The 27,023-nt window shown below is 50.6% G+C and overlaps 1 protein-coding gene across 1 annotated transcript in view; it reads right to left on the bottom strand.

The window, feature by feature from the left end:
* Nucleotides 1-13,600, bottom strand: part of ST3GAL1 (ST3 beta-galactoside alpha-2,3-sialyltransferase 1) — a 160,342-nt gene extending 146,742 nt beyond the window's left edge. Inside the window, exon 1 of the mRNA XM_015429812.1 lies at nt 13,413-13,600. The gene's annotated coding sequence lies outside the window, so the exon portion shown is untranslated. The remainder of the gene's footprint in view (nt 1-13,412) is intronic.
* Nucleotides 13,601-27,023: the final 13,423 nt, after the last annotated feature.

Raw genomic sequence — 27,023 nt, 5'->3', positions numbered from 1 at the left:
GCAAGAAAGTGCAAGTAGATAAATAGGTACCCCTTCGGTGGGAAGGTAACAGCGTTCCGCGCGCCTCGGCGTCTAGTCATGCCGGCCACATGACCACGGAGACGTCTTCGGACAGCGCTGGCTCTTCGGCTTTGAAACGGAGCTGAGCACCACAACCCTAGAGTCGGACTCGACTGGCTTTCGAGCGAGGGAACCTTTACCTTTACCTTTTACACACATTTTTGCCTTCGCTCAGGAAGGCTGGCCCCCAGAGCAAACTAATTGATGCAGCAGCCAAATCGCTCGCTCACCACTTTAATGCCAGCAGCTCACAAAGGAGAGTTTTTATTCACAAGACTCCACCGCTTAGAGGGAGCATTGGGTTCAAAGGTGGTTTGCCGTTGCCTGCCGCTGCATCGTGACCCTGGTATTCCTTGCTGGCCTCCCATCTAAATACTAACCAGGGCCGACCCTGCTTCACTTCCAAGATCTGACGAGATCTAGCCTGGGCTATCCAGGTCAGGGTATATCTCTGCAGGAGAAACACCACGAACTCCCCCCAAAAAATTTAAGGGCCTCAATCCAGGTAAAAAGAAGGCTGTGTTGCGGAGATGTTTATTGATCCTCACGCCACTCTCCTCCTCAATGTGGACCCAAGGCACTTTGTAATATTCCCCCCTCCTCCGTTTTACCCTCACAGTAACCCTGCAAGGGAGGTTTGAAGTCGAGAGAGTGACTGGGCCACGGTCACTCAGGGAGCTTCCACAGCCGAGGGGGATTCGAATCTGAGTCTCCCAGATCCCAGCCCTGGGCTCTAACCACTAAACCACTAAGAGAGCCAGTTTGGTGTAGTGGTTAAGTGCGCGGACTCTAATCTGGGAGAACCGGGTTTGATTCCCCACTCCTCCACTTGCACCTGCTGATGTGACCTTGGGTCAGTCACAAGCTCTGGCACAGCTGTCCTTGAAAAAGAGCAGTTTGTGTCAGAGCTCTCTCAGCCCCACCCACCTCACAGGGTGTCTGTTGTGGGGAGGGGAAGGGAAAGGAGTTTGTAAGCCGCTCTGAGACTCCCAAGTGAAGGGCGGGGTATAAATCCAATCTCTTCTTCTTCTTCTTCTTCTAAACCACCCTGGCTCTCCGGCTTCCCCAACCTTACCAGAATAAATGCTGCCTCTCTAGTTCGTGCTAGAATTTTTAAAAAGCTCGGTAAGGCAGCACGGGCTTCCTCTTAGGGTTGCCAACTCCAGGTTGGGAACTACCTGGAGATTTTGAAGGCAGAGCCTGAGAAGGGCGGGATTTGGGTTGGGGCTTCAGTGGGGTATAATCCCATAGAGTCCAGCTTCCAGAGTGGCCATTTCCCCAGGGGAACTGATCTCTGTTGCCTGGACCTCAGTTGTAACAGCAGAAGATTTTCAGCCACCACCTGAAGGCTGAAGCCAAGAATGAGAGATCACGGGAGGAAGTGGAATTCCAAAAAACAACATCTGTGACAAAAATAACGAAGAGTCAATAAAGATAAGTTGCAAAAACGTTTACTGTAGTAATTCTGTAGAAAATTTTCTTCGATTATCGCTCACACGCTAACGAATACTGCACAATGAAAACAATGCGTTTCGCAACATTTGCTTCATCTGAGCGTGTAGCAATCCCAATTCTTATCAATTGCTGCTTATCAACTCTTGAAGGAAACATTCCATGTTGGCTCTCTAATAACAGAACCCAAGGTCTTCGTGGAATGTTTCCTTCAAGAGTTGGTAAGTAGTAATCGATAAGAATTGGGAATGCTACACGCTCAGATAAAGCAAATATTGTGGAACGGATTGTTTACATTGTGCAGTATTCGTTAGCGTGTGAGTGATAAAAGAAGAAACTTTTCTACAGAATTACTACAGTAAACGTTTTTGCAACTTATCTTTATTGACCACCTGAAGGTTGGCAACCCTAATTTCCTGTCCCTCTTTTCTAACATAGCTACTCTCTGGGATACAGTTGCCAGCTTCTTTTTCTTCTTTTTTAATAGGGTTCCCAGCTCTTACCTGTTGGGGGGGGGGGGCATCTTCTGCCCCGGGTCTTTTCAGCACGTTCGCAAAGCACACACACCGCGATGACATCCAAGTTCCATATCTATATGACATCACCCAGAAGGCACATGGTGGGGGGACGCTCTAGCATTTGAGAAAAAACTCTATGGTAACCATAGAGTTCCCCCCTCAAATGCTAGAGCATCAACCCACTATGTGCCCTGCGTGATGACATCACCTCCGGGTGATGTCATCATGCCGGGCACGTTGGCATGGACAGGAACGTTTGGGGCAGGGCTCCCCTGCCGGCTGGCTGGGCAGTGGCGGATTGGGCCCCCCAAAAGTGAGCAACCCTAATTTGGAAAATCCTGGAGATTTAGGGTGCAACCTGGGAAGGGCCAGGTTTGGGGAAGGGAGGGTGTACAACCGGGTATAATACCACAGAGTCCACCCTCCAAAGCAGCCATTTCCTCCAGGGGAACTGAGCCCCATAGTGCGGCGGGAAGTTGGAAATCCAGAAGACCCCCAGGCCTCACCTGGACGTTGGCAACCCCTCTAAGCTGGGAAGCTGCTGCGCTTAACAGGGCGGAAGATCTGACTCACTGGTGGCTGCCGGGCCTCCGACTCCCTTCCCCAATGCCTCTCAATGAGCCGAGCGCCGGAGGATGACCGTAAATGAGAAAAGACAGCAATTCCAGGAGGTGGGCCTGATGGCTGGCCGTCAGATTTAAGCAGCCCTGTCACTTTTATGAGAAGTGACACCGCCCGTTGGCATCTCCAGGCAGGACAGCCCACTCGGATCCTCCACTCCAGGATGAAGGGGTGTGTGTGTGTGTGTGTGTGCGCGCGCGCGCAGAGTAAAGAGTAGAAGTCCTGACCTGGATAGCCCACAACAGAGCCAACCTCAGCAGACCTCGGAAGCCATGCAGGGTCAGCCCTGGTTAGTACTGAGATGGGAGGAAGGCTGAGGTTGCTACGCAGAGGCAGGCAATGACAAACCACTTCTGCTCATCTCTTGCCTTGATAGCCCTGCTGGGTCGCCCATAAGCACCTGGACGGGAGACCGTTGCTACGCAGAGGCAGGCCATGGTAAAACACCTCTGCTCATCTGTTGCCTTGAAATGTCTTGGATGGGAGACCACCGAGGAAGTCCAGGGTTGCTACACAGAGGCAGACAATCACAAATCACCTCTGCTCATCTCTTGCCTTGAAATCTCTTGGACGGGAGACCACCGAGGAAGTCTAGGGTTGCTACACAGAGGCATAAGAACACAAGAACATAAGAGAAGCCAACGTTGGATCAGGCCAATGGCCCATCTAGTCCAACACTCTGTCACACGGTGGCCAAAAATACCAGGTGCCATCAGGAGGTCCAGCAGTGGGGCCAGGACATTAGAAGCCCTCCCACTGTTGCCCCCCCCAAGCACCAAGAAACAGAGCATCACTTGCCCCAGACTGAGAGTTCCTCTCTATGCCTTGTGGCTAATAAGCAAGTGATGGACTTCTGCTCCATATGCTTATCTAATTCCCTCTTATAAGAACATAAGAGAAGCCAATGTTGGATCAGGGCAATGTCCCATCTAGTACAACACTCTGTCACACGGTGGCCAAAAATACCAGGTGCCATCAGGAGGTCCACCAGTGTGTCCAGGACACTAGAAGCCCTCCCACTGTTGCCCCCCCCACAAGCACCAAGAATACAGAGCATCACTTGCCCCAGACTGAGAGTTCCTATCTATACCTTGTGGCTAATAGCCACTGATGGACTTCTGTTCCATATGCTTATCTAATTCCCTCTTATAAGAACATAAGAGAAGCCAATGTTGGATCAGGGCAATGTGGCCCATCCAGTCCAACACTCTGTCACACGGTGGCCAAAAATACCAGGTGCCATCAGGAGGTCCACCAGTGTGTCCAGGACACTAGAAGCCCTCCCACTGTTGCCCCCCCCCCCACAAGCACCAAGAATACAGAGCATCACTTGCCCCAGACTGAGAGTTCCTATCTATACCTTGTGGCTAATAGCCACTGATGGACTTCTGTTCCATATGCTTATCTAATTCCCTCTTATAAGAACATAAGAGAAGCCAATGTTGGATCAGGGCAATGTGGCCCATCCAGTCCAACACTCTGTCACACGGTGGCCAAAAACACCAGGTGCCATCAGGAGGTCCAGCAGTGGGGCCAGCACATGAGAAGCCCTCCCATTGTTGCCCCCCCCTCAAGCACAAAGAATACAGAGCATCACTCGCCCCAGACTGAGAGTTCCTATCTAGGTCCTTGTGGCCAATAGCCACCGATGGACCTCTGCTCCATATGCTTATCCAATTCCCTCTTGAAGCCGTCCATGCTTGTAGCCGCCGCCACCTCTGCTCATCTTTTGCCCTGAAAACTCTTGGATGGGAGACCACCCAAGAAGTCCAGGGTTGCTACGCAGAAGCAGATCATGGCAAGCCACGTCTGCTCATCTCTTGCCGTGAAAACCCTGCCGGGTCGCCATAAGTTGGCTGAAGCTCGTCGGCGCATTTCGTCACCACCAAAGCACAGGAAGGTTTCAGAATGCAACTGCTAGCCGCTTCCTTCCTGTACAGCCCTCAAGCAAACTCAGCAATTGGCTATCACATAGCAATGCCTGTAAACACCACGCACATGAGAGGCCAGGAAAAACGAAATGCAAAAACCTTCAAGCGATCCAAGCGACCTAAGTCTTGGTCTCAGCAAACTTCTTAACTTAAGTTCAGGGCTTCAGCCACCCAAACATGCTTGAGCTTCTTTGGATGTTAAATTTTCTCAGAGCTGTTCTCTCAAGAGCAGTTCTCGAAAGAGCTCTCTCAGCTCCCGTACCTCACAGGGTGTCTATTGTGGGGAGGGGAAGGGATTGTAAACTGCTCTGAGACTCCTTCAGGTAGTGAAGGGCAGGGTATAAATCCAATCTCTTCTTCTTGCTCTTTCTCAGCATGTCCTACCTCACAGGGTTGTTGTGAGGATATAATGGTACAAGGAGAACCAGGCATGCCTCCCTGTGCACCCTGGGAGAAGATCAAAACAACATGGAAAATGCAAAGATGATTACGGATCCCCAACAGTCTGTGAGATGGAATCTGTGAGCCGGTGCAGTTGTGATTTGGATTGTGCTCACATGGCAAGAACAGAGGAGATTTAAACCTGTGGTGTAGTGGTTAAGTGCGGTGGACTCTTATCTGGAGAACCGGATTTGATTCCCCACTCCACATGCAGCCAACTCGGTGACCTTGGGTCAGTCACAGTTCTCTCGGAGCTGTTCTCTCAAGAGCCGTTCTAAAAAGAGCTCTCTCAGCCCCACCTACCTCACAGGGTGTCTGTTGTGGGGAGGGGAGGGGAAGGCGATTGGTAAGTTGCTCTGAGACTCCCAGTGAAGGGCGGGGTATAAATCCAACTCTTCTTCAGCCTTTGCTCATTCAGTAAAAGGAATTGTACTCCTCATGTAGTTATGAATTATCCCCCCCCCAAAAAAAATGCTATTTGTGTATAGATTTTGGTTGCCATTAGCAAAACTGAACGGGACTTGAAGGGTTAAATCCCACTTCCTCTTCCCGAAAAACAAACTTGTACTAGGGCAAACACACAATTAATTTTTTGACAGTCTGAAAGTAAAGTCTCCTTGCGCCCTAATATACCGGGCAGAACACTGGAACTCTTTCCTCCATCACAAGCTACAACCATATTAATAACTTGTAACTGCAAGCCCTAGTAAGAGGCAATGCTCATATGTAAGTATCAGCACCTACTAAACACTAATACAGATTATTATTATTTTTTACAGAGATGCCTGTTTCAGCCGCTGCAACAATTCTATGCATTATCTCCATTTCGCAGACGTGGAAACTGAGGTTCGGGGAATTGCCGATGAGGAAACGGAGGTTCAGCTGCCTCAAGATCCGAATCGCATAATCCCTTGTCGCGCTACAGTAGCGCAAGCCGGACACTTTGCAGAAGACGTGTTCAGGATGCGGCACCACTCGGAAGAGAACGCTCACCCCCGGCCATTCAGGTCGGGAAAACTTTACGGAAAATGCATCCAACAGCCGACAAGGGGCAGTGCACTTTGTGGATTCTCCATTTGTTAACTAACACATCTGTATGGGAAAGGAGCTGCAGTAGCTCAAGTGATTAAGACGCTGAACTGCAGGCTGTGGAAGGTCAGCAGTTCAGCAGTTCAAGACCCGAGTGTGCCGCATGACGGAGTGAGCTCCCATCTCTAGTTCCAGCTCCTGCCAACCTAGCAGTTCGAAAGCAAGACTGCTTTCGAGCAAGGCGTTCTGTGCGCCTTGGTGCTTAGTCATGCCGGCCACATGACCACGGAAACGTCTTCGGACAGCGCTGGCTCTTCGGCTTTGAAACGGAGATGAGCACCGCAACCCTAGAGTCGGACTCGACTGGCTTTCGAGCAAGGGAACCTTTACCTTTACCTTTTTATGGGAAAGTGCCGGTGATCCTGTGGAGTCCAGTTGCCTCCACAGACTGACTTGGCGCACGTTCCAGGCTGGGAAAGGGCAAACCCACACCCTGCAAGCGCACTGTTTGCACATCTGCACATCACGCACAGTCCCTGCGTTACCACCTCAGCCAAACGTACAGTCACAAGCTCGTCCCCTATTGCCAGATGATGACGGAGTCCCAGGACGGGGGAGACCTCTTGCCCCACTTCCAGGGCAGGGAAGGGGCTCTCGAGACCCACATAACAAACCAGAGAAGCCCCTTTTGTTCATTTATCGGCATGCAGAAGCCCTGGATAGACCCTCTGCCGGGTAAGAGAGCGGAGCCCAGTCTGCCAGCGATCCCCAGGCTTAATTGCTAGCAGATAACAACAATGCACAGACACTGCAGGCCCCGCTCTGTCTCCGGCTCCGCTGCTGAAACTTGCCATTTCAGAGAAGAGGAGGAATGTAATTAGAAGGGGAGGGGAACTTCAAGGGCCAGCGCCCTTTAATTTGCTCCTCTCCTCCCCGAAATCCTTCTAACACTCAAGTGCAGTGAACTCCCTTGCCTACCAGAAATGCCCATCTGCCACAGCATTCTGGCCAGTTAATAGGAAAGAGGGCTATTTTATGAAGTACCTTGGTAAAGGTAAAGGTTTCCCTTGCTCGAAAGCCAGTCGAATCCGACTCCAGGGATGCGGTGCTCATCTGCGTTTCCAAGCCGAAGAGCCAGCGCTGTCCAAGGACTTCTCCACGGTCATGTGGCCGGCATGACTAGACGCCGAGTCACACAGAACACTGCTACCTTCCCACCAAAGGGGTACCTATTTATCTACTTGCAATTTCTTGCTTTCGAACTGCTAGGTTGGAAGAGGTGGGGCCAGAGATGGGAGCTCACTCCATCATGCGGCACTCGGGTCTCGAACTGCTGAACTACCGACCTTCCAGTCTGCAGTCCAGCATCTTAACCACTTGAGCCACTGCAGCCCCTCATATGAAGTACCTACTTTCTAGAAAATCATCTCTCTTTGCCCTCTGTATGTGTCAGCCGTTGCTGTTCACAGGCTGCGGGGCGCACGCGCCTGATTCTGAGAAGGAAGGACCAGGAAGCAGGAAGAAAGGACCAGGGCGATCTTGTCTAGGCCGTGATCACACATACTAAATAATCCACTTTCGATCCGCTTCCAATGCACTTTCCAACTGGATTTCCCTGTGTGAACTGGCAAGATCCAATTCGAAGGTGCATTGAAAGTGGATTCTTTAGTGTGTGCGATCACAGCCTTATAAGTGTGTTTTTATTCTGCCTTTCCCCCAAGGAGGTTCAGGGCACTGCAGATGGTTCCTCCCCCCCCCAATGTACCTTCACAACAACCCTGCGAGGTAGGTTAGACTGAGAATCAGCAACTGATCTACAGGGACCTGGTCAGTTTTATGGCCTAGTGGGGATTTGAACCCACACCTGAACACAGATGAAGCAATCCTATACTGAATCAGAACTCTGGTCTCTTGAGGTCAGTATTGTCTACTCAGACTGGCAGAAGCTCTCCAGGGTTTTAGGTAGAAGCCTTTCACATCATCTACTGCCTGGTCCTTTTTAACTGGAAATGCCGGGGACTGAACCTGGGACCTACTGCATTCCGAGCAGATGTTCTACCCTGAGCCACAGCCCCTCCCCTTGAGGCACTCCTTAGCACGGCAAAAAGGATGCAACCTGAATAGTTCTAAAGCTTTCCCTTGCTCGGAAGCCAGTCGAATCCGACTCTAGAGGTGCGGTGCTCATCTGTTTCCAAGCCGAAGGGCCAGCACTGTCCGAAGACATTTCCGTGGTCATGTGGCCGGCATGACTAGACACCAAGGCGCACAGAATGCTGTTACCTTCCCACCAAAGCGGTACCTATTTATCGACTTACAATTTCTTGCTTTTGAACTGCTAGGTTGGCAGGAGCTGGGACCAGAGATGGGAGCTCACTCCCTCACGCGGCTGCTGAACTATCGACCTTCCGGTCTGCAGTTCATTATCTTAGCCACTGCAGCCCACATAGTTCTACCTGGGAGTTAAGTGAACTAACTGGAGATGCTGGAGATTGAACCTGTGACTTTCTGTGTGCAAAGCAGATGCTCTACCGCTGAGCCCCTCCCGACCTGCCTGATCCTAGACTGATATTCTAGCTGCTATAACTCTTTGGCCCTTCCAAAATCTAACACAAGGGCCTCTGTTTGGTTGTCTTCCACAGAAACAATCTGACGTTGACATAACTACAGAAGGAGGCTCAAAGGCAACTTAAACTCATGTGGAAAAATGCCATCAGCGTAAACTGGAAAATCCCCAGGTTAAACATCATTGTGTCTACAAAGTCGTTCGATAGCCTTAGGCGAGAGCTATCCTCGGCCACAATACACAAATGACACAAACCTTAATGGAGTTTGTTGGGAATGTTACCAAAGATAACTTACGCAAAGAGCACCCTACGGTGCTACATGGAAGACGAGTCCAACCGACTTTTGAAAGTTTTAATAGCAAGTGGGAAAGATCTGCTTTTGGAAGCCCTTCTGGGAAGGGGGGGGGGGGAGAGACATGCTGACATTCTTCATGGAGGACCCTACTTCGATAAAAGTATTTGATAAAGTGTGCATGTACACGAAAGCTCATACCTCGAATAAACCTTTGCTAAACCAACTCTAAATTGGTTGTTCATGGAGGATGCTCGCTTTGCTTCCTCGCCTATTTCGAAACTTTTGTTTGTTTCTTTCCTGACAGATTTTGTGCAGACAACTGGGGGCCAGACAGGAGACAGGTGAATCACTCAAAAATGCTCCCCCCGTTAAGTCCTGCTAGACCCAAAACCACGCACCAAACCCCACTACTTTTACAAAAGGAATGGCAAGCATAAAAACCACTGCAACAGAAAAGTTCTAATTTCAGAGGGGTAACAGAGGGGGCTGCGGTGGTTAAGACGCTGAACTGCAGACCGGAAGGTCGGTAGTTCAGCAGTTCGAGACCCGAGTGCCACATGACGGAGTGAGCTCCCATCTCTGGCCCCAGCTCCTACCAGCCTAGCAGTTCGAAAGCAAGAAACTGCAAGTGGATAAATAGGTACCGCTTCGGTGGGAAGGTAACAGTGTTCCGTGCGCCTTGGCATCTAGTCATGCCGGCCACATGACCACAGAGAAGTCTTCGGACAGTGCTGGCTCTTTGGCTTGGAAACGGAGATGAGCACCCCAACCCTAGAGTCGGATTCGACTGGCTTTCGAGCAAGGGAAACTTTTACCTTTAACAGCAAAAAGAAATAGGAATCTCACGGCACTTTTTAAAGCATTTATGGCCAATGTGGGCTTTTGTCCAGGAAAATTTATGCTGGAATATAATCCCGTTAGCCTTTTAAAGTGCCACAAAAGTGGCCGCTCTAAACAACTGATGAACCAGTTTCGAATCCCCACCCTCCCACAGACTAGTCTAGGGCTACCATATTTCGAAGAGAAAAAAGAGGACATATTTCCCGACTGACTACTTCAAATAAGTGATCGCTCCTTTGGTGTGTCACTTTTGGGTCTATGATTTTCCCACATGCCAATTAGAAGCAAACTGAAGAAGAAAAACAAGAGATTGGATTTATACCCCGCCCTTCACTCGGGAGTCTCAGAGTGGCTTACAATCTCCTTTCCCTCCACAACAGACACCCTGTGAGGTAGGTGGGGTTGAGAGAGAGCACTCTTAAGGACTGCTCTTGAAAGAACAGCTCTGAGAGAACTCGTAATTGACCCAAGGTCACACCAGCAGCTGCATGTGGAAGAGTGGGGAATCAAACCCCCAGATTAGAGTCTGAGCTCCTAACCACTACACCAGCTCTCCTTGGCTAGTAATACTCAAACTTTTGGGTTTCAAACCAATCCCAGCTTTGGAGCCTGCCGGCTGCTCACCTGCCAACATTTTTACAGTATAAATATAGCCCCCAAACCCCAGACCTCTGAAGAAGCAGCAGTTTTCCCGAACTTTCTTGCTACTGCCCCTGTGTAGCGTGAACACAGGAACCTCAGAGATCTGAAACTGGCCTCAGTCTCTCCCCTGCGCCTTCCTTCTTTGCTCTCCTTCTACCACAGATCCTCCGGACCAGGGGTGGCCAAACTGTGGTTCGGGAGTGGCATGCTATGTATATGCACACATATCATGCAGCTCCTGGAAGGGCGGCTGGGGAAGCTAAGTATCATTAGCAAGCAAATCTCATTGGACAAATAAATATCATTATCAATATCTGCCTTTACCGCTTTGGTTGTTATCTTTGGCAGTCTCGTTTAGTGTGAATAAAAAGCAAATCTGCATAGTTCCCAGTAAAAACGTGGGATATCTGTTCATGTCTTGCGGCTCTCAAACATCTGACTTTTATTCTGTGTGGCTCTTACGTCAAGCAAGTTCGTCCACCCCCTGCTCCAGACGGTCTCTCCACACTGGACAGACTTGTATGTTTTCATTTGGCCCCATGAACTGTGAGCTTTTACTGATTAGGTGTTAGGTTGCCTAGGGTAAAGGTTGGTTTTGTGTGTGGCCCTATGTTTGTGTGTGTGAGAGCGAGTGACACACACACGGGGGGGGGGGGGGGGAGAGCACGCGCTTGTGGCTGTCTGAGTATCTCTTACTTTTCTGGTTTTTCCGAAGTAAAGATTTCGACTTTGATTGTATTTTCCCTGTCTGGGAATGTCCTCGTTGCAACAGTGAAGTGCTACTACCAAATTCCAGACCTTGGTATACACAGGCAGTGGGACCTAATTTAATTGTACCTGGATACGCGTGCATGTGCTCTTAACATACAAAGGGGACATTCCAAGTGTTGGGAGTCATACATGCACCCATTTGGGTAACACATGTAAACACATGTTCATCTCGCCTGTACCCCTGGTTGTCAGAAAGAGGCAATACGTGTTCACCTTGCAAGAGAAACTGGGCACCAGCACCCGGATATATCTGCCTGCAATCACACATTTAGCTGTACATGCACCGAATGTTGGCTTTTTGCTGCCAATTTGGAAACGACTTACGGCCACCCTGTGGGGTTTTCAAAACAAAGAGACAATCAGCGGGGGTTTGCCACTGGCTGGCTCTGCATACAGTCCTGGTATCGCTCTGTGGTCTCCCATCCAAATACTAAGAAGGGCTGACTCTGCTTCGCTTCCGAGACCTGACCTGATGAGATTGGGTTAGCCTGGAATATCCAGGTCACAGCCAAGGTTCCCTCTAAGCTGTGGAGTCTTGTGAGCAAAATTTCTACTTTGTGAGCTGCTGGCATTAAAGTTGTGAGCAAATGATTTGGCTACTGCATAAATTAGCTTGCTCTGGACTCATCCTCCCTGAGCTAAGACAAAAATCTGTGAGCTGGAGGCTAAAATTCTGTGCGCTAGCTCACACTAACTCAGCTTAGAGGGGACACTGGTCACAGCCACATAGGGAGTCCAACATGAGAATACCTCAACACACTTACAAAGAAAAACCAGGCGCACAGGGTGCCTTCCCTGGTTAGTATTTGGTATGGGAGACCACAGCTGCCGCCCAGAGCCACGCAGCGGCAAACCACCTCTGCTCATCTCACCTTAAAAACCATTCAGGGTAAGCGGACTACAAACTGACTGCCACTTTCCACCACCACTGCGCTGTAGGTGGCCAGTGGCACCCATTCACTGTCACTTGTGAACAGGACTTCTGTCTTCCCTTGCGCCCTGATAAAGGAGGCTCTCTGCCGCCCAGCCCAGTGGCATTCGTGTGGCAAGCTAAAGGTCCCACCTGCCTGAGCTCAAGGTGGAGGAGTCCAAAGCCATCTACGGGGACTCTTCTTACTGGGCTGCCGAGGGGGAAAAAACTAAATGCAGAGGGAGAGCACGTGGGGAGCATGTTTCCTGTCTGGGGTGTCTCGCCTCGCATTTCCTGCCCTCCGAGCATGCAAAGGCAAGGGCCGAAAAGGAAGAAGTTCACTTCCAGTTCCTCTCCCACCACACCCCACACACCCCCTTTGCCTTCTGACACTGGAGCCACGCGACCGATCGAAGCTGAAATCAAACCAAGGACCCAACGGCCTTTCACCTAAATCCCCACCTCGAGTGGGGGGAGTCAGGAAGCCAAGCCTGCCCCGGGTTTCTCTGGCTCAAGTCAATCTGCTGGGCGTAGGGGGGGGGGGAGAGTAGGCCCCCTCCTCCCCCCCCTTTGTCCTTTTCTGTTTGAATTTGCGAGAAAGGGGGAAAAACAACTGGAGGAGAAAGATAAGGCGAGGGAGGGGGAGGGAAGAAAAGGCAGCGCCCCAGATAGGCGCCTCTGGGCTGGCGGGTGGAAACTCTGCACCCGGGTGTGTGTGTGTGTGTGTGTAAGAGTGTGTCGCCGTCGTCCCCCCTTTCAAAGTTGCTCGATCTTAAAGACTCAGGAAATGGGGGGGGGTTGAAGGGGGGGCACAAAGTTAGGTCCTTAAACACACACACATCTTGGAGGCAAGTCCAGAAAGGGAACTGCTCTCCCACCCCCAACAAAACACCAAGACACCCCCCCACACCCGGAAAGGGGCTGCAGGGTAGAGACAAGGGTCGTCTCTCCTCTCTCCCCGCACGCCCCCTCCCCCTTCCGAGTCCGCACTGTGCGCTGTGTCGCGGCAACCGGACCCCCCCCCCACCACCACCACAGCCCACTCTCCTTCCAAGTCCGGTTTTGTTCCGTTTCCCCCCGAACCGAACTCCGGAGACCTCCGGCTTCTTCTTCCAGCCCACCTCCAACACACACAGACGCCACGCGAATCTCCTGGCTCCACTGGCCGCCGGCGGTCCCGATCCGCCCCCTACGGTCACCCCCGCCTTGCCCTGGAGACGCGCCGCGCTCCGGACGGCGAAGGCGACCCGCTCCGGCGCTCGCTCCGGCCGAAAGGTGGCCCCTTCCAGCCCCGGCAGGCGGAGATCCCCAGCGCGCCCCGCTGCCCGCCTGGCTCACCGCGTCCGGAGAGGCTCCCGCGGCTTGCCTGCCGCTCGCATCCCCGCTCCGCGCCTCCTCGCCGGCTCCTTTGTCCTGCCGAAGCGCCGCCTGGAGCCCCCGGGGCGGCCGCTGCAACAATAGCGCTTTCCCCCCTCGCCGGCCGCTTGGTCGGTCGCTCAGTCGGTCGGTCTCCCAGGCTGGCTGGCTGGCTGGCTGCTCGTCCGCCGGCGACGCCGGCTGCCTTTCCTGCCCGAGGTCCTAATATAGTGGCTTCCCTCCCCGGCAAAGCCACGTGGATGGCGAGGGGGGGGGAGCGATGGAGAGATAGAGAGCCAGCGAGCAGGCGAGAGCGCAAAAGCGCACCCACGAGGGGCGCAGGGTGGGTGGGACGACAGCGCGGACGTGTGGATGCTCGGTGGGTTGCGGGAAGGGGGGGGGGGCTTGGAGCGCGGCTGAGCGCACGCCCGGGTCGAGAGGGTTGCCAGCCTCCAGGCGGCGGCGGGGGATCTCCCGGAATCGCAACTGGTCTCCAGCAGGGTATGGAGATAGCTGGAGCTCGGCTGATCTCACGCCCGGTTTGGGAGCAGGGTCGCCCAACCTCCAAGTGAGGGTTGCCAGTCTCCAGGCGGCGGCTGGGGATCTTCCAGAATCACAACTGGTTTCCAGCAGGGTATGGCTAGAACTCGGCCGATCTCAGGTCCGGTTTGGGAGCAGGGTCGCCCAACCTCCAAGTGAGGGTTGCCAGTCTCCAGGCGGCGGCTGGGGATCTCCCAGAATCACAACTGGTTTCCAGCAGGGTATGGCTAGAACTCGGCCGATCTCAGGTCCGGTTTGGGAGCAGGGTCGCCCAACCTCCAAGTGAGGGTTGCCAGTCTCCAGGCGGCGGCTGGGGATCTCCCAGAATCACAACTGGTTTCCACCAGGGTATGGCTAGAACTCGGCCGATCTCAGGTCCGGTTTGGGAGCAGGGTCGCCCAACCTCCAAGTGAGGGTTGCCAGTCTCCAGGCGGCGGCTGGAGATCTCCCAGAATCACAACTGGTTTCCAGCAGGGTATGGCTAGAACTCGGCCGATCTCAGGTCCGGTTTGGGAGCAGGGTCGCCCAACCTCCAAGTGAGGGTTGCCAGTCTCCAATAGGGCATATATCGACAAGTCTACCGAAATATACCCTTGTAATGGCTACTTATATCGCTAAAGCAAAAGTATAATATGAAAACATTCCAAAAAACATATACACAAAACATTTTTGTAATTTGATGGTTTCAATTATACTGTTTTGCTTTAGTGATTTAAGTAGCCAGGACAAGGACATCGTTTGGTATAGTCTCCAGGCGGTGGCTGGAGATCTCCTGGAATCACAACTGGTCTCCGTGTTCTAGACGTCACTTTCCCTGGAGACAACGGCTGCTTTAGAAGGTGGATTCTATGGCATTATTTAGGGTTGCCAGGTCCCCCCCCCTCACTGGCAGGGCATAGGGGGGTAGGTTTGCCAGATCCAGGTTAGGAAGCTCCTGGAGATTTGAGGATGGACCCTGGGGAGGACAGGGACTCTGGTGGGATACAATGCCATAGAGTCCAGCCTTTAAACCATCCATTTTCTCCGGAGGGACTGCTCTGTGTGGTCTGGAGATGAGCTGCAATTCCAGGGGAGCCCCCGGTCCCACCTGGAGGCTGGCATCCCAACACTTATTGAGGTCCCTCCCTGTCTCCAAGGCCCAAACCCTTCCCTCCCCGGACTCCGCAATGGATGTGAGGTCAATATTAGGGCAAAGCTCCCAGTGGCGGCGAAGGACTCCCCTCTCGCTACCGAACCAAATCCCGTCTTCTTACTCCGTCTTTTTACCCCCTTCCTTAAGTCGTGCGCAGGAGGGCCGAAGGATCGAACCTGCGCCTCGTTGCACAGTGTCTTCTAGCAATCTTTTGCAGGGGACTTTTCCTATTGGAGACAAGGCGATCCGGTCCCGTTGCGCAACAGCCGTAGAAAGTTGGAAGCGAGAAGGTGCCTTGGAGAAGCCCCACCTCCACCGCCCCCTCAGGCATACACACGTGTTAGTAGGAGAAAAAGCTGCCTGCTTTTCTCAACCCACAAGGACGCGGAATCTGCCCAGGCGGCCGCAGAGTTGAAACTGACCACCCCGCAGAAGCCTCCTGTCAATTTCACTCTAGGCAAATACAGAAGATGGTGCAGACCGATTCGCATTTTCCTGGGTGTAAACTTGCCGGGGTGTGTGTGTGTCCAAGCTTATTGGTCAAAGCTCATCACCAGCTTGGACTGGTGACAGCTAAGACCCGGGGAGATGTGGCTGGTTTTTAAAGGTACTGCTAGACTCAGATTTCTGTTTTATGGCGGCAGAAGGACTTGGGGGGGGGGGGCTGACCCACTAGAAGACCCACCAGAGCTCTCCCTTTTGGATTTCCTCAGAGAGCAGGCTGACCGGCTCAGGACAATTAAGTTTGCATTTATTTCTGTGTATTTATTTATATGGCCCTCAAGTGGCAGCCAAGGTATGGCGACCCCTGGTGGGGTTTTCAAGGCAAGAAACAAACAGAAGTGGTTTGCCATTGCCTGCCTCTACATAGCCTACACTGGAAGCTGCCTTTTACTGAATCAGACCTTTGGTCCATCTAAGTCAGTCTTGTCTACTCAGACTGGCTCTGGCAGCAGTTCTCTGGGTGTATAAGAACATAAGAGAAGCCAATGTTGGATCATTGTCCAACACAGTGGTCAAAAATACCAGGTGCCATCACGAGGTCCAGTAGTGGGGCCAGGACACTAGAAGCCCCCCACACACTGTTGCTCCCCTGAAGCACCAAAAATACAGAGCATCACCTGCCCCAGACTGAGAGTTCCTATCTATACCTTGTGGCTAACAGCCACTGATGGACCTCTGCTCCATATGTTTATCCCATTCCCTCTTGAAGCCGTCCATGCTTGTAGCCGCCGCCACCTCCAGTGACAGTGAATTCCATGTGTTAATCACTCTTTGGGTGAAGAAGGACTTCCTTTTATCTGTTCTAACCCAGCTGCTCAGCAATTTCATGGAGTGCCCACGAGTTCTTGTATTATAAGAAAGGGAGAAAAGCACTTCTTTCTCAACCTGCTCAGTCCCATGCATAATCTTGTAAACCTGGATCATGTCACCCCTCGGCCGTCATTTCTCCAAGCTAAAGAGCCCCAAGCGCTTTAACCTTTCTTCATAGGGAAAGTGTTCCAACCCTTTTATCATTCTAGTTGCCTTTTTCTGCACTTTTCCCAATGCTATAATATCCTTTTTGAGGTGTGGTGACCAGAACTGTACCAGTATTCCAAATGAAGCCGCACCATCGATTTATACAGGGGCATTATGATACTGGCTGATTTGTTCTCAGCTCCCTTCCTAATAATCCCCAGCATAGCGTTGGCCTTTTTTATTGCAGTCGCACACTGTCTCAACATTTTCATTGAGTTATCTGCTACGACTCCAAGATCTCTCTCTTGGTCAGTCCCCGCCAGTTCAGACCCCATCAGTGTGTATTTATAGGTAGGATTTTTGGCTCCAATGTGCATCACTTTGCACTTGGCCACATTGAACCCAATTTGTCACGTTGACGCCCATTTGCCCATCCTTGACAGATTCCTTTGGAGTGCCTCACAATCCTCCCTGGTTCTCACCACCCTGAACAATTTCATGTCATCCGCAAATTGAGTCACTTCACTGCTTACTCCCAACTCCAAATCATTAATGAACAAGTTAAAAAGCATCGGACCCGGTACTGATCCCTGCAGTACCCTACTGCTTACCACCCTCCACTGAGAAAATTTCCCGTTTATACTCATTCTCTGTTTCCTATTAAGTAGCCAGTTTTTGATCCACAAGATGACTTGTCCTTTTATCCCGTGATTATTGAGCTTATTTGGGAGCCTTTGATGGGGAACTTTATCAAAAGCTTTTTGGAAGTCAAGGTAAACAACATCTATTGGGTCCCCCTTGTCCACATGTTTGTTCACTCCCTCAAAAAACACTAACAGGTTAGTGAGACCAGATCTTCCCTTACAGAACCCATGCTGAGTCTGCTTCACAGGTTTCAGGCTGAGGTCTTTCACATCTCCTACTGCCTGGTCCTTTTAAGCTGGAGATGCTGGGGATTGAACCTGGGACCTTCTGCATCTGGAGCAAATGCTCTACCACTTCCTTGGTGGCCTCCCATCTAAGTATTATTGAGCGCCAGCCCTGCTTAGCTTCCAAGATCTGATGAGATTGGGCTATCCTGAGCTATCTGGGTCAGAATGGAAATGCCCATTGGAAAAAGAATGGTGGATTGGGAAGCATGTGTGTGTGTGTGTGTGTGAGGAGACAAGAGGATTACTCAAGTGTATTAGTAGTGAAAGAGAAGTAGATAGCGAGGAGAGCAGGAGAGACAGTATCTGTGCCTGAATTCTAGAGCGTCAGCTCAGCATAGGCGTAATCTTCGTGGGGTCGAGGGGTCTTTAGCACCCGCCGAAATTTTCAGGAAGGTGCTCAGCCTCCCCCGGGAGCCACCCTTGCTCCTAGCAAAGCAATGCCTCTGGCCCAGCCCCAGCCCCCCCCCCGGGAGATTTTGGGGTGGAGCCTGAGGGGTAGGGGAGGGACTTCAATGGGCTATTATGCCATAGAGTCCACCTTGCAAAGCGGCCATTCCCCCCCCCCCGGGCAATGGATCTCTATCACGTGGAGATGCATGATGGAAATCCATCATGTATGGACTGGTAACTTCCATCTCAAGATATCTGAAGCTTATACACGAAAGCTTATACCTTGAATAAAACTTAGTTGGTCTTAAAAGGGTAGCTGCTGGACTCGAATTCTGTTCCGGAGATCAGTTGTCATCCCAGGAAATCTCCAGCTGCAACCTGGAGGTTGGCAACCCTAATGAGAGCACAGAGAGAGAGCGCTTATCAGTGAGCGGTGTGTAAAGGGAGTTGTCCCTTCTCCCAGCAGGAAGCTGAGGGTGTACAAGAGGGGTGGGACAAGATTAGAGACTTCAGGAGGTGACGGCGTTTTGAATGGGAGTCTGAAAAAGAGAACATGTCAAAGAGCACCGGGGGCGAGTTCTGTTTTACACACTTTCCCCCAGTACTTCTGATTTGGTAGCATTGTGTTCTCTTGAAAGGATGTTAAGATGGCATATGTTTTGGATATTACTCTATTACTATTTGCAGCCAAAACCACATTAGCAGCCACATGGAAATCCACGAGTAGGCTCAATGTAAACCTCTGGTACAAAAAGCTATGGGACCTTTATATAATGGAGAAAATCTCAGATACTCTGAAACAAAATCTATCTAGAGGTGGTCAGAATGACATTGTATGTATATGGTACCCCATACTAGTACATCTATCTACCAAAGAAACAGTAAAGGTAAAGGTAAAGGTTCCCTTGCTCGAAAGCCAGTCGAATCCGACTCTAGGGTTGCGGTGCTCATCTCCGTTTCAAAGCCGAAGAGCCAGCGCTGTCCGAAGACGTTTCCGTGGTCATGTGGCCGGCATGACTAAACACCAAGACGCACGGAACGCTGTCACCTTCCCACCGAAGTGGTACCTATTTATCTACTTGCAATGTCTTGCTTTCGAACTGCTAGGTTGGCAGGAGCTGGAACTAGAGACAGGAGCTCACCCTGTCTTGCGGCACCCGGGTCTTGAACTGCTGAACTACTGACCTTCCACAGCCTGCAGTTCAGTGTCTTAACCACTTGAGCCACCGCAGCTCCAAAGAAACAGTACCTGATGTAATAAACACTCTGCATCTATGGTAATTTTCAAAGTGTATAATACCGACAAACTGCACGAAATGTATGAAGCCACTGAGAGCTGACTATGCTCATGCTTACCTTGTAAATCATTGCTGTTTATGAAAAAGAATAAAAGTTATCTGTTAAAAAAAAAAAGCACCGGGGGCACAAAAGAAAGTGAATGACTAGCTGTGTGTGCCCGAGGAAGAGATTCTGACAGCTGTGCCAGTGACGGAGATGATCTAAGCTGATTTATTTTAATCGAAAGTTGAGGTTTAATTCAGGTGTCTCTACTTTGCTTTTCAGCAGTCTAGACAGCTCGGTCCGACCTGGTCTTGTCAGAGCTCAGAAGAGAAGCAGGGTCAGACCCTGGGTCGTGCTTCGACGACTAAGAAAGACCCGGGCTGCTAAGGAAGAGAAGTAGGAGAGACTGGATTTATACCCTGCCCTTCACTACCCAAAGGAGGCTCAGAGTGGCTGACACTCCTTTCCCTTCCCCTCCCCACAACAGACACCCTGTGAGGTAGGCGGGGCTGAGAGAGCTCTTTCGAGGACTGCGCATGAGAGAACAGCTCTGAGAGAACTTGTGGCTGACCCAAGGCCACACCAACAGCTGCATGTGGAGGAGTGGGGAATCAAACCCGGTTCTCCCAGATTAGAGTCCGCGCACTTAACCACGACACCAAACTGGAGGTAAGGAGGAAGATGGCCAGACCAGCCCGCAGATGGCGGGAGGGAAGGAGGGAGCAGGGTCATCCGGTGAGTTTCCAAGGCAGAGTGTGTGTGGGGGATTCGAACCTGAGTCTTCCAGGTCCTCCTCTGACACTGTTACCAAACAGAGGGCAAGACTCAGAAGGTTGTCACATGTCCCTCAGGGCTGGGACATAACGGTGATGCAGGCCTTAGCATTTTTTTATTTATTCTTTTGGCAGGCAGAAGGTCCCAGGTTTTGGAAGCAGAGTTCTGCAAGCTAAATGGTTGCCTCTGTGCCTAGCAGCACCAAGGAACAATATAGTTCAAGCAAGCCCTTGCGTTAGGACAGCGAGTCAGTGCTCTCGAAGCAATGGCTCTCTTCTTGCAAGGATGCTCCACTGGAATCATAGAGGGCTCTCTTCTTGCAAGGATGCTCCAATGGAATCATAGAGTTGGAAGGGACCTCCAGGGTCATCTAGTCCAACCTTCTGCACAAGGCGGGGGATTCACAAATACCTCCCCCCACACCTGCTGTGACCCCTGCTCCATGCCCAGAAGATGACAAAACACCTCCAGGATCCCCGGCCAAACCGGCCTGGATAAAAATTGCTGTGTGACCCCAAAATGGTGATCAGGATTTCCCTGGGCGTGTAAGAAAGGGCCACGAGAACTAAGCCCTGAGGCAACCCTTCCTGACCTCCCTTCTTGTGATCTGCCTTAGTTCACAGAATCCGCATTGCTGTCAGATGACCATCCAGCCTCTGCTTAAAAACCTCCAAAGAAGGAGAGCTCACCACCTCCCGAGGAAACCTATTCCCCTGAGGAACCGCTCTATCAGGAAGTTCTTCCTAATGTTTAGCTGAAAACTCTTCTGATTTAATTTCAACCCATTGGTTCTGGTCCAAACTTCTGGGGCAACAGAAAACAACTCCTTACCATCTGCTCTATGACAGCCCTTCAAGTACTTGAAGATGGTTATCCTATCACCTCTCAGTCGTCTCCTCTCCAGGCTAAACATACCCAGCTTCTTCAACCTTTCCTCATAGGACATAATCTCTAGACCCCTCACCGTGAAGCTGCCGTATACTGAATCAGACCACTGATCCATCAAAGTCAGTATTGTTTGGTCAGACTGGCAGCAGCTGTCTGGGGTTTCAAGCAGAGATCTTTCATTTCACCTACTTCCTGGTCCATGTTACTGGAGATGCCGGGAATTGAACCTGGGGCCTTCTGTGTGCAAAGTAGGCCACCTGCCGCTGAGCCACAGCCCCTCCCTAAATAGGGAATTAAATGCACAGATGAGTTAAGACACACCGGTTCCTCCCATTGCCACGATATACAACACATCCCACACTGCTAACTTATTAGCACTGTCTATAACAGTTTTATCAAATCTATTGCTATGAAAACGATTCCCTTTAAAATGGGGGGGCGACACTTGGATTATTTGTCTTTAAATCTTATTCATACCATCTGCTACCCAGAACAGCCATCACAGAAAATTTGCAGGGTGCACAGGGTTTATTTTTCAAAACAATCCTTTAAAATAATATATTTTTTTCCATAGTTTAGACATTACTAACAAGTAACCCAGCCTCGAAAGGAGTTTTATATATTAATAGAATGCAGGCTCTTATTGAAACAACAAATTCCTCATAAATGGGTAACAGGCGCCTGCGGCTGTTCAGACACTCCCTTTCTCATTTTGTTTTCATATGTTGAATCACTTCATTCCACCCATTTTCACTGCTGGTGTGCCCAACGTGGTTTAGGTCATGGGTACAGTACTCAGGGGTCGTTTCCTGCAGGAGCGCACAGGAGCAGCAAGATGCAGCCAGGTAAATTGCAGAGCCCCCCCCCCCCCAATAGCTTGCAATCCAAAAGAGTCCAGTGGCACCTTTAAGGCCAAGGTTTATTCAGGTACAAGCTCTCCCTCCTCTGTGAGGGCAGATCTGTGCATCCCCCCCATAGCTAGGAATCCAAGAGTCCAGTGGAGCCTGAGCGGTGGGTGTTGCCTTCTGATGCACTTCCAGTGATGTCAGGGGGAGTGGCATATGCAAATAAGTTATGCTAATGATTTATGCTAATGAGCTTTTGCACCTCTTTTTCTACGAAATGACCCCGGACAGTACTTTATGTCCCTTGTGTCTGATGAACCGCCTCCTCCCCTGCTATCCCATCAGTTAAGAATTACCCCTCAAGCCATGCTGTCTGTGCCTCCACCTTTAGAGAGGAGGTGGGCGGTGACTAGAGACAGGGCCTTTTCTGTGGTGGCCCCTTGCCTTTGGAATGTCTTCTCCCATTGAATTTCACTTGGCACTTACTTTGCCTTTTGTAGATATCAATATGGTGTAGTGGATACAGTGGCAGACCATGACCCTGGGCAGCCCAGGATCGAGTCCTCACTTCTGCCAGGGAAGTGTACGGGGTGACCCTGGGCCGATCACAAACTCTCTGACTGGCCTACCTGACAGGGCTGTTGTGGGGAAACGGGGGAGGGGGAAACAATGTGCTGAGAGCCATTGTGAGTCCAAATGAAGGAGAAAAGCAGGACTTTAAATATCTTTCTACCAAGCTTTTAGTCCCTTTTAAAAAATCTTACCAGCTTTTAAATGATCTGCCTCTGTTTTTATGGATATTTTTTAATGTTGCTTATGTCTAAGGGCTCGTGCTTAAATGGTTTGTGTTTTAATATTGTGTTTTTTATCATTATAAACCATCGCAAGTAGGACTCTGAAGACGTGACATGGTGTATAGATTCTGCCCCCCAGGCCAGTCCAGGGATGAGGGGAAAACTCTACACTGGCTCAATACATTACACAATAACCCAGAGAGGTAGGCTCTCTGGATTTCAGAACACTATAGCCACCAGGATCTCTACTTAATCCCTCACCAGCCTGAGATTAGAGATTCCAGAATCTCAGTTGGCATCTGGGACTTAATACATTAGCAACTCAATGTAGAGCTGTGCAGTTAATCTTACCAAGGTAGCGTAATTTGGTGAGCAGCAGGCACGGGAATGTAGCCTTGAAATCAAGTTACAATACAGACAAGTTATAAACCAGAATAAGTTTATTCAGTAGAGAATTTAGCACAGACTACAAGGATTACTGAAAACAAGAAATCTATGGCTCTTGGCCCTAACTAAACATTAGAGATATGCATAATTACCAACTTCAGGAATCCATAGTCCAAGATTGTCCATTGTGATAAGCCAGTAGCCCCAAGGGATTTGGAGCAAGAAGTCCATCTTTGCCAATCATGAGCTTGGCTCACCAAGCAATCCTTTGTCCTCCAACAGACCACATGGCAGGACAGCATTCAGGTGAACAGAACACCAGAGTAACAGAGAGCATAGCAGGAGAAGTGAAGAGAGCTCTCTCCATAGGATTTGAACAGATATAGGGTCATTCCAGTCCCAAATTAGCCCTGGCCAGGGGCCAATTGGAGTAGACATGGGAGTGTCCAATTGTTTAGTTGCCATGGGTGCAACATCTGAATGGTCAGTACTCTGCAGTCATGTGACCCCAGCTCCAGCTAGTCCATGGGCTACATGCGTTTCTGACATGCTTGCAGAGGCCATCTGGTCCCTGTCAGCATGGAAGTGTGAAGAATGTGGGGTTATATGGCAGGGCGATTGAGGCCATTTGGCTTCAACAGGAACAAGGCACAGCATGGCATCAGCAAGACATTCCAGGGGAAGGCAGGGGTTTATAGGAATCAATATTTCTATACACATGGAAATTGTCTAAGTGAAATAAATAAATAAATACATCTCTACACAAAGGGGAGCACAAGTAAAACTGAAACGTATGTGAGGGAGCAGTCCTAAATGAGACTACTCAGAAGCAAGTCCAGTTGTATTTGTGGGGGCTTATGTGTGTGTAAAATACCGTCAAGTCCCAGCTGACTTACGGTTACCCCAGCAGGGGGCTTTCAAGGTGAGTGAAAAAGCAAAAATGGTTGGCCCTTGCCTTCCTCTGAAGAGTCTTCTTTGGTGGTCTCCCATCCAAGACTTTTGGTGGCTCCAGCAAGGAGCTTTCAAGGCAAGTGAGAAGCAGAAGTGCTTAGCCATTGCCTTCCTCCGCAGAGCCTTCTGTGGTGGTCGGTGGGAGGGGTGGGCATATATGTAGGAAAACGTGGTTAGGACTGAAGCCTGAACATAGCACAGAAGCCAGGCAAGAGAGAACAGACAATGGTGAAGGCTAGAGACCGGATAACCCAGGCTAGTCCAATCTCATCAAATCTCAAAAGCTAAGCAGGATCTTGAATGGGAGACCTCCAAGGGATACCAGTGTCATGACGCAGAGGCCGGCGATGGCAAGCCACCTCTCAGTCACTCTTGCTACAAAACCCTACAGGGTCAGCACAAGTCAGCTGTGTGTTGACGGCAAACACAACAACGACAAAAGGAAGAGCTGGTTTTTATACCCCGCTTTTCTCTACCCTAAGGAATCTCAAAGTGTCTTACAATCACCTTCCCTTCCTCTCCCCACAATGGGTACCTTGTGAGGCAAGCGAGGCTGAGAGAGTCCTGAGAGGACTGTGACTGGCCCAGAGTCTCCCAGCAGGCTTCATGGGGAGGAAGAAGAAGACAAGGAAGAGAAGTGTTGGTCAGTAGTTCAGCAGTTCGAGACCCGGGTTGCAGCATGACAGAGTGAGCTCCCGTCTCTAGTTCCAGCTCCTGCCAGCCTAGCAGTTTGAAAGCAAGAAATTGCAAGTAGATAAATAGGTACCACTTTGGTGGGAAGGTAACAGCGTCCCGTGCGCCTTGGTGTTTAGTCACGCCAGCCACATGACCACGGAAATGTCTTCGGACAGCGCTGGCTCTTCGGCTTTGAAACGGAGATGAGCACCGCAACCCTAGAGTTGGACTCGACTAACTTTTGAGCAAGGGAATTTTTACCTTTTCCCTTTTCTCTACCTTAAGGAGTCTCAAAGCAGCTTACAGGGACTGAGAGAGGTCACCCACCAGGTTTCATGGGGAGGAGTGGGGAAATCAAACTCGGTTCTCCAGATGGGAGTCTGCCACTCTTAACCCCAACACCACACTGGCTCTCCCGACTAGCAGATTCAGTTTGCCCCGGGGAGAAGTGAAAAATCAGACAGAGATTTTTCAAGCGGGAAGGAAGAAAGGCATCATCATCCCTACGTTCTCCCCCTGACTGTACTACGATTTTGCCAAAATCAATCAACCAATCAATCAGTCATGCAACTGTGACTTTTCTCTCTCTTAACATACAGGTTTTAAGATGTCTGGTCCCTAGAGGTCAGCAGCAGGCAGGTGGCCCCTGGCCCCCACAGCAGAGACAAAACTCTCAGCTATCGAAGGCTTCAAGCAGAAAAGGTGTCTATGGGGGGAAGACGGCTCCGGCCATAGTCCCCTTGACAGAACGGGATTGGGGAGGTGTCCAGTAGGCAGACAATTCCCTGTCTCTTCTCCTCATTGCTATGGCTCATCAAAGGCCGTGTGGTCATGAATAAACCAGCTTGCCCATTATTTATTGATTGCCCAAAGGCTTTTTTTCGCAGTGTCGGTGGGTGTCAAAATTGCCTTCATGTTTTCACTAGCCATGGCCTTCCCACTCCATCCTGTTTCCCGTCGCAGGTTGATGCAGAAAAGAGGGAGGAATTCCCCACCCCTACTGGCTCAAGTGGTTAAGACACTGAACTGCAGGCTGTGGAAGGTCGGTAGTTCAGCAGTTCGAGTCCCGGGTTGCCGCATGACGGAGTGAGCTCTCGTCTCTAGTTCCCGTTCCTGCCAACCTAGCAGTTCGAAAGCAAGAAATTGCAAGTAGATAAATAGGTACCCCTTCGGTGGGAAGGGAACAGCGTTCCGTGCGCCTTGGTGTTTAGTCATGCTGGCCACACGACCACGGAAACGTCTTCGGACAGCGCTGGCTCTTCGGCTTGGAAACGGAGATGAGCACCGCAACCCTAGAGTCGGACTCGACTGGCTTTCGGGCAAGGGAGACCTTTACCTTTACCTTTACTCTGCAGCCATCCTGCCTGCTGGCCCCAATCCCATCTCCTCCTCTTCCTTTCTCAATTGTACGTCTCTGAATTCATGCCGCCATTCCATTACCTGACTGTTATTCCAAATGGTCCATAGGAGCCTCCTGTCGTTCATATGAAACTATTCACATGAAACTGCCTTTTACTGAATTGGACCCCTGGTCCGTTAAAGTCAGTATGGTCTACTCAGAGTGGCGGTGGGCTCTCCAGGGTCTTAGGATGAGGTCTTTCACATCGCCTACTGCCATATCCTTTAACTGGCGATCCTGGGGATTGATCCTGGGATCTTCTGCACATGCGAAGCGGTTGCTCTGCCACTGGGCCACAGTTAGATTCAAGTCCAGTAGGACCTTAGAAAGAGAGCCAGTTTGGTGTAGTGGTTAAGAGCAGTGGACTCTAATCTGGAGAATTGGGTTCGATTCCCCGCTCCTCCACGTGAAGCTTACTGAGTGACCCTGGGCTAGTCAATGTTCTGTCAGAGCTCTCTAAGCCTCTAAAAAAATCCCAAGTCTAGCTCACCACTTAGTGGTGCATAATGCTAAGAGCTGGAACTTGTGGCTGCCAGACAATTTTGGGGTCTCCTGGCTATTCTACACACAATGCCATACTATCATCATCATCATCATCATCATCATCATCATCATCATCATCATCATCATCATCATCATCATCAGGCATTATGTATAGTATACCCAGGAGATCCTAAGATCGTCTGGCAGCCAGACGTTCTAGCTCTTTTAACGTTATGCACCACTAGGTGGCGAGCTAGATTTGTGTCCAGTGAAAACCTGGGATGGAGCCAGCAAGTCTGTAACTAGCATGGTGCAGGAGGGGGGAACCTGGGCAACCAAAGAGGCATGACGTCACTAAGTGCATTTTGGTGCGTTTCGGCTCCTCATTTTGTCTCAAAGCGCGTTTTGCCTCCTTGTTCCCACAGCAAGGCCTGAGGCCAGGAGAGTTCAACAGAAAGAGCCCTTGGCTTCAAAAACTGCAGATCCGCTGCTTCACCTCCTCCCCCTCCTGGGCTGGTCACTGGGACACTGCTCACTGGGATGTTGGGAGGAGGAGCTTGGGGGGAAGAGGGGAAATGTGGTATCCCAGCAAGCATCCCATTGGGTCTGGGTCTGGCTGCTGCCTGGCTTGGAAGCTCTGAAGGGAATTGGGGAATGGATC

Source organism: Gekko japonicus, unplaced genomic scaffold (assembly GCF_001447785.1).
Source record: "Gekko japonicus isolate JY-2015 unplaced genomic scaffold, Gekko_japonicus_V1.1 scaffold1135, whole genome shotgun sequence".
Taxonomy (NCBI): domain Eukaryota; kingdom Metazoa; phylum Chordata; class Lepidosauria; order Squamata; family Gekkonidae; genus Gekko; species Gekko japonicus.
The sequence above is the reverse complement of the archived record's forward strand: the minus strand, read 5'-3'. Positions and strand labels throughout refer to the sequence as shown.